The sequence below is a fragment of the Sinocyclocheilus rhinocerous genome, unplaced genomic scaffold, assembly GCF_001515625.1.
Source record: "Sinocyclocheilus rhinocerous isolate Xijiao unplaced genomic scaffold, SAMN03320098_v1.1 scaffold3818, whole genome shotgun sequence".
Lineage (NCBI taxonomy): Eukaryota > Metazoa > Chordata > Actinopteri > Cypriniformes > Cyprinidae > Sinocyclocheilus > Sinocyclocheilus rhinocerous.
Window position 1 is genome coordinate 107994 of NW_015629524.1, and position 7815 is coordinate 115808.

Consider the following 7815-nt stretch of genomic DNA (forward strand, 5'->3'; position numbering starts at 1 on the left):
GTTAAATTTAGGTATTGGGTAGGATTAGGGATGTAGAATAAGGTCATGTAGAATAAGGCATTAATATGTGCTTAATTAATAGTAATACATTGCTAATATTCTAGTGATATGCATGCTAATAAGCACCTATAGTTAAGAGACCCTAAAATAAAGTGTTAACTTATTTTTTTTTTATAGATTTAAAATTTAATTTTATAAATATAAATACATTTATATTTTTATTTTAGGTAATTATGGATAAAACATTTTTTAAACCTTTAATAAAATTTTAGTAAATTTAATTTAGCTAATTTTAATTTAATAACTCCATCTGAAATTAGATTTTTAAAAATAATTTGACATCCTTAATTTCTAAATGTTTATTCAATAAATAAATGTATAACATTGAAGTATTTTTTAATAAATACACTTTTTTTATTTAGAAATATAAATACATTTATAAAATAATTTATGATAAAATGTTAATTTAGTTAATTGTAATTAATTTAATTTGACATTCTTATTAAATATTTTATGTAATAAATACATTTATATAAAAAAGTCGATTTAAAAAAAATGAAATATGATATATTAATAATAATAATAATAATAATAATAATAATAATAATAATAATAATAATAATAATAATAATAATAATAATAATAATAATAATAATAATAATAATAATAATAATAATAATAATAATAATAATAATAATAATAATAATTATTATTATTATTATTATTATTATTATTATTAGTAGTAGTAGTAGTAAGTAGTATTATTATAAAATCTACATTTTTATTTTATAAACATAAATAAATTAATATTTTTATTTCAGGTAATTGTGGATAAAAAACAAGTTCTCATTATCTGCAGGATAATTTGTATACAAACCACTTGGCAGTTCATTGCCAATCTTTTCACAGACGTATTAGTGGACTTCACAGTGTGGGTGGTAATGATTTGATTTGCCCAGTGCAGTCACAGAAGATGTTTCCTCATTAGACTACAGAGTAAAAAGAAGCTGTCCACCCCGTTGTGTATTAATGATGAGTGAGAGCGGGATTGATCAGCTGAACTAAATAAGTATGGTCAAGAGTTTCCTCCATCATCACTTGATAATTAATGAAAATAAAGCATGTCAAGATACACACACACACACACACACACACACTTCATGAAAGTAACCTATTAATTTGACTGTAGTGCTTTACCGTATTACAGTGGGTTTGAATTCCCATCATGTTTTGTTGTGCATATTGACATATTTCACTATGTCACACATTTCACAAGCCTAATGCTGTCTTGGCTAGCCTGTATTCTGTGATAATTGTGTAAATACAGTATGTCACAATTTCAAATCACCCTAGAAGAGCTAACAATGACTAAAGAGACAATATTAAAACTGTATATGAGAAGTTATGCAGCGGGTGAGTCATTTGGACTTTCAAGTTCGCCGTGAATGAGTCACTTGGAGTTAGCACAAAGACTAATTGTTCTCCAATGGCCTCGGAGGCAATCCATGCTAATTCTGAGCGTACAGTCAAGGCATGCTTAATTTTAGTCCTCTTAAAAACAATGACATATAGGAGTCAAAACAGAGAGGCCCCACAAAAAAAAAAAAATCCTGACATTTATCAATCAGCGACAGAATCTCACAGAAAGCCAATGAATGATATCTGTAAGGCTGTTACCCACGGGGGCTAAAGGTTACTCACCTTTAGCCTCTGAAGAATGTTCAATGTGTGCATACCTGCATACACTCCCATTAAGAATGGATAAACCCATTCGTTACAGTGTTGTTCACCAGATTTTAAAGTCAGCATGAAAGCGTACCACTGCAGTAATGATCCTCACATATATAGAAGTGCTGACACTATACATTTTTTGAGATTATTCTGTGATGTTGTATGCCCAAAACATAATTAATCAGATCTGATAGCAGTAAGTCTGGGAAAAGGACTGAAAACTAAAAGATCCGAGTCAATATTTGCACTGCGAGTGTTTTAGAGTGCAGACAATAGTATGATTTTTTCCCTAGGTCTAATAATGCAAGAGGGAAAATATTTATCCTCTGCTGAACATAAAATGGAGATACTCTGAATTTTTTTCTGGTCGCTCTTTTTCACGCAATTACAATGAATATGGGCTGTCAAGCTTTAAAAAAGATCATAAAAGTGGCATTATTCAAGTAGTTCTTCACATTGATTCGAATTGATTAATTGATTCAATCACACAAATTGGATCAATCTGATTCAGGAACAACTGTAATCAAACCGATTTGTTCACAAATTGAACATCATTGTGTCAATAAGAGTGGATGTCAAGAATTAAAGTTACGTTTCGTTAAATATCAAATTTATTTGTATAGTGCTTTTCACAATGCACTTTTTTTTTTCAACAGAAAATCATGATACTAATGTTTATAATATCTTTATATGTACATATTTACACATACAATTTACGACGATATAAACAATCAAGCAGTTGAAATTTGCTATATAGCAAATGTCACTTTGCATGAATATACTGTATGTATGTGAATAAAGTTGGATGTACTGTATATCCAGCTGCAAGATACATACATTTTACATACAATACATTTTGCCACAATATAAACAAGCACACAGCCAAGATTTGCTATATTGTATATATTGCTTCATGTTAGAATACTGTATGCACTGTATGTGAATGTGTACTCCAACTTTCAAGTGATAATATCATATTGAGACAATATAAACAAAGCAAGCTATAACAGCTACTTATGGCTTCAGAGGTTTGTAATATAGCACACAAATCACATCTACTAGTTTGAGTACTATTTATGAAATATTTTTTTAATGACATTTTGGAGCTTACCAGCCCCAGTCCTCGATCGCTTTAATTACATAGAAAAGTGTGGCAATTAGAAAAGTGTGGCAATTAAAAAAGTGTGGCAATTAACAATTCTTCAGAAATTCTTCAACAACAAATTTTGTTAGAAGGAAGGATGTTACGTCATATGCGGTGAGTTTAGAATGGCATGAGAGTGAGTGTGTAAACAATTTATTTTTCTTGTGAACTTTTCCTTTAAATCTAACAGCTGTTTATGAGCGCAAGAGGAGGTTAATTATAACACTCCCCATCCAGGCTTTAACATGAATGAAAAATCATAACAGACAGCAATTAATTGGATCGATGGAGGGATGAATCACTTTTGCAACATCCTCAGGCAAAATATGATCTAATTCTGTTCTTATCAGTCAGGGAGTCTGAGAAACAAGCGTTCATATAGAAAAAATGTCCAAACCGCTTACTTAGAAACACGGTTGACTCTGTACTCATTTCAAGGGATGGTTCACCCAAAACTGAAAAATCTGTCATCATTTACTCATCATTTACGCTCAGTTGTTCCAAACCTGTATGAATTGGTTTCAGCTGCTGAACACAAAAGAAGATATTTTGAAGAATGCTGGTAACCTAACAGTTGACGGTATTGACTTCCATAAAATGACAAAAAAATACAATTATATATATATATACACAGTATCTCACAGAAGTGAGTACACAGTACTGTGACATACTGAAGCAGAGCATGATCCCCTCCCTTCGGAGACTGGGCCGCAGGGCAGTATTCCAACATGATAACGACCCCGAACACACCTCCAAGACGACCACTGCCTTGCTAAATTAGGTTTGGAACAAGAATAAATTATGACCGAATTTAAAATTTTAGGTGAACCATCCCTTTAATCTGTGCACGATCTCAAAGACGGAGGACCTCACACACTTTTTAGGAAGGAAACATAAAACCTCAAGCTCTGCTCGTCACGAGCTCTCGTTTTCTCTGTGGTTATTAGATTGAGGTCTACGTTACAAATTCTTCATTTTATTGAGGTGATAAATCTATCAACTCTTGTAGACTATGATTTTTTTTTTCTTTCCTTTTGGAGCAGATGTGAGGCATAGATAAACAACTGGTTTCTTCTTCTCCTCGTCTTTCATAATAGCTTTTTCCCCCTTGAGTATTTGTTATTGGAGGGGAACGTCTTGGTATTTTTGTGTGTTAGTGATGTCTTCTGTCATGATGTGCACACATCCTGGTGACAGTAATCCTAGCAGAGCTGTCAGTATCTCAGTGTGTGTGTGTGTGTGTGTGTGTGTGTGTGTTTGTTTGTGTTTGTGTGTGTGTGTGTGTGTGTGTGTGTGTGTGTGTGTGTTGAAAACGGCCTGCAGGATAAGTTTGGTCAGAGTTGTATCTTTGAGTTTGTTACATACAGCATGTCAACAGAGCACATCCTGGTGTGTTTGACAGAGGCCTTTCTACCCCAATAAAACAAATAAAGGCACACAGTTGCTTTTTTGTCAAGATTAGAAGTGAAAAAGATAAAAAGGCAAGGAAAGGAAAGACATTATTACTGTTGAGTGATTGGTTGTAGCCACTTTCCAGGAATACGACACACTTCGGTGTCCAATGACCCTTTGTAAGGCACACATTATATGCTATTAATTAACATATAATAATGCTTTTCCGAATCCTGATCATATTATTTAGACATTAGTATAATAATAATAATAATAATAATAATAATAATGCTGATTTTCTCTATTTTCTCAACAGTATATAACAAATTTTGGAAATAATGTGTTAAATTGATATTTAATAAAGTAAAAAAAAAAGTAATGAAGCTTAATAAATATGAAAAAAATAATACTAAAAGCATAATATTTAGATGTGACTGCATTGAAAGAAACAAACAAAAAAATCCTTTAAAATCTGAAAACTAATAAATCATATTATTTCAAACCTTTCTACAGCAAGCTGGGAAGAAAAATATTTAGTTTATTTTTTAAGAAATACTGTAGTGTTGACAATATTCATTAGGCTCAACTACTTGTTATTGTAAGAAATCAATTTAAATACATTTAAATAAATTTAACTATATCTGATTTGAAAACTATTTAGACGTGATTTGCTAATTGTGCCACAAAAATTGTAATTCCATATAATATACAAAAAAAAAAAAAATACAAAAAAAAATTGTTTGATATTTACTGTTCTATTAAATGTTAATATGACAAATCAATATTTTTCTGAAGGTTAATCACCTCATTTTGTGTGTCTGCACATTTTCATTAAATATGAGCATAGAGAAAGCAAAAAAAATTGCAGTTCATATCAAAGCACACATTCATATAGAAGTGCACTTTTACTACCACCGACCCACAGTAGCGACATTAGTTTATTTATTTTTTTCTTCCTCCCGGCAGACATCAAGAAAACAGAATCAAGTAAATGTGTGTGTCTGTGTTTTATGCGCGGCCAGTTTGTTCTTGTTATACTCCCACACACCCATGCAGGTTTCCACTAGCTCATCTGAAGAACTCAATCCCTCCTGAATTACAGAGAGATTTAACTAGATTATCCACTGGGTCCTCGCCCGCTGAGAAAACCAGGCCCGACGCAGCGACGCTGGGCCAGCACCTGTTCCTCCACAGCTGCTCTACAGCAAGAGCGATAGAGATAGACGGAGAGAGAGAGAGAGGAAATGAGACAGAGACACTCACAGAGAAACGTCTGAACTAACTGTTTCCCTTTCCACTCTAATTAATACAATTAGAAATAGGTCAGAAACATTTTTTTTACTGTTGCATCGCGGTTGCCAAGTATGCTTTATACATCATAACCTAATAGTTAGTATACGTATAAAATGACATAATAGTAATAACAAATAACATAATAGTTTCTCCATTACTTCAGCACAGTCAACAAATCAAAGTCTTAATGAATAGAATTCGGTTACAGGAATAGTGGCTGTAATAAAATGCTGCAATTCAGTGCAAATCCCAAACAAAACAGGTGTAATTTGCACAAATTATCAGGTCTGAAACCCTAATAGCTCAGCATGGCATTGCTAAAATCACATTACACAAACCGTAAGGCATTAGACAAGTTTAAGCGGTGACATATCAAAAAGAAAAAAACCCTAAAACACCAAAAACACTGAAAAATAGACTTAGAATAATATGCTTCTACCTACATAAAAAAAAAAAAAAACTTCAAATCCAATTTACTGCAGTTTCCAGCTGAAATGGACACTAGTGGCAGCAAAACACCAACAACTTTTATTCTCTTTCACACAAATTATGATTACAGGGGCAAAGTGTTAATTAACCCTCTAAGCGCCAAAGTCACAAAATTGCGACAATACGTCATACTTAATAAAATAGACTGTAGTTCCTAATATGGTGTAATATCTCATTTGTATTCCCTACCACTAGATGGCAGACATGTAGTACTTCGATTCTAGACCAAAATAATGTCACGTTCCTATTCAAAGTGTTCGAGGAAATAGCAGAGCAAGTGAGCTATCGTGTCATTGATGCGGAAGCAGTTCAGTTCATAGCGTGCGAGTAAATTGTGAGATTTGTGAGAGAAAATCGCCAAATGGCTAATAAAAAGTTGTACCGTGATTCGCCAAGTTCTGACTCTGAAGGGGAATATTTGCCTGTTGGAAATGACGATCGGTCGTCTAATAATCACACTTCTCCCGGTACATCTTTGCAGCGCAATGGTGCCGCCGTGCAAGGCGAGAGTGTTCATGAAGCACAAACAAGTGATCATTTCGACCCTTTGCCCAACAGGGATGGGGGTGGCAGGGGAGAACGTGGTCGTAGTGTCCATAGGAGAGCTGTTGCTAGAGGTAGAGGCAGCAGGGGTAGGAGAAATAGGGCTGGAAGTAGCACTAGCTCTTTGGATCCAGTCAGAGCAGCTCTGGATCCAGTGCCCCAAAGAGGTGGGAGAGGCTGCGGTACACGGTGCAGTCAGTGTGGGGTAAGTCTGTGCGCTGTGCCATGCAATGAGAGGTACCACACTCTCAAGAACTATAAACTGTGTCACCTAGATACCTGATTTGGCAGATAGCTGGTCAACTGATCAAAAAATAGGCACATGCATTTTACTATGGCACAGTAATATAGTAATAATTTACTATTTTCTCCTGTTTTACTGTTGATTTCCTCTTTTCCTAATCATTTGGAATGAGGATAAAAAGACAAAAAAACATGCAAATAAGTTCAAACATCCATTCAATATCTATTATTTCCTGAATATTACTGATGAACTGATAAAAAGTAGGCTACTGTTCACATGCGTTTTACTACTATATAGTATAGTAATATAGTAATAATTTAGTACTTTCTCCTGTTTTATTGTTGGTTTCCTCTTTTCTAATCATTTGGAATGAGGATAAAAAGACAAAAAAAAAACACAAACAAACAAAAAAAAAACCCATGCAAATACGTTCAAACATCAATTCAATATCTACTATTTCCTGAATATTATGAAATTCAAGATGGCCGCCCCTGATGACGTCATAATATGCCAATTAGACGAGTATATTTACAGCCCACATAAACTTTCGGTCATGCCCAACATTTTTCTAATTTACATTAGATCTCTATCTTTAAGCCCTTTCAAGCCACAAGCTTTTGAAATCTTAATGTCAAAATCCAGCATTTTTCCAAAAATCCCTGGCGCCTAAAGGGTTAATATAGACTTATTTTCACAAAGTATCTTGCACAATACTATGTTAAGACCTCAAAACACTTTTACCATAGTCTATTAGTGCATGATTTGTAAACAAATATATAATTTTTTTTTACATCTGATTCACATAAGCAGCTCCATATGTTTGGTGTTTCTTTCGAGTAAACTTGCTCAGTGGCGCACCTGGTACAACACTGCACTTGCGATGTAAAGAGCTCAGGTACGAAACACAAATCACGATAAAAGAGATCAAAGTAAAAACAAGCTAAAATGGCATGGTTGCCTCAGCAACTGTTTTTTTTTT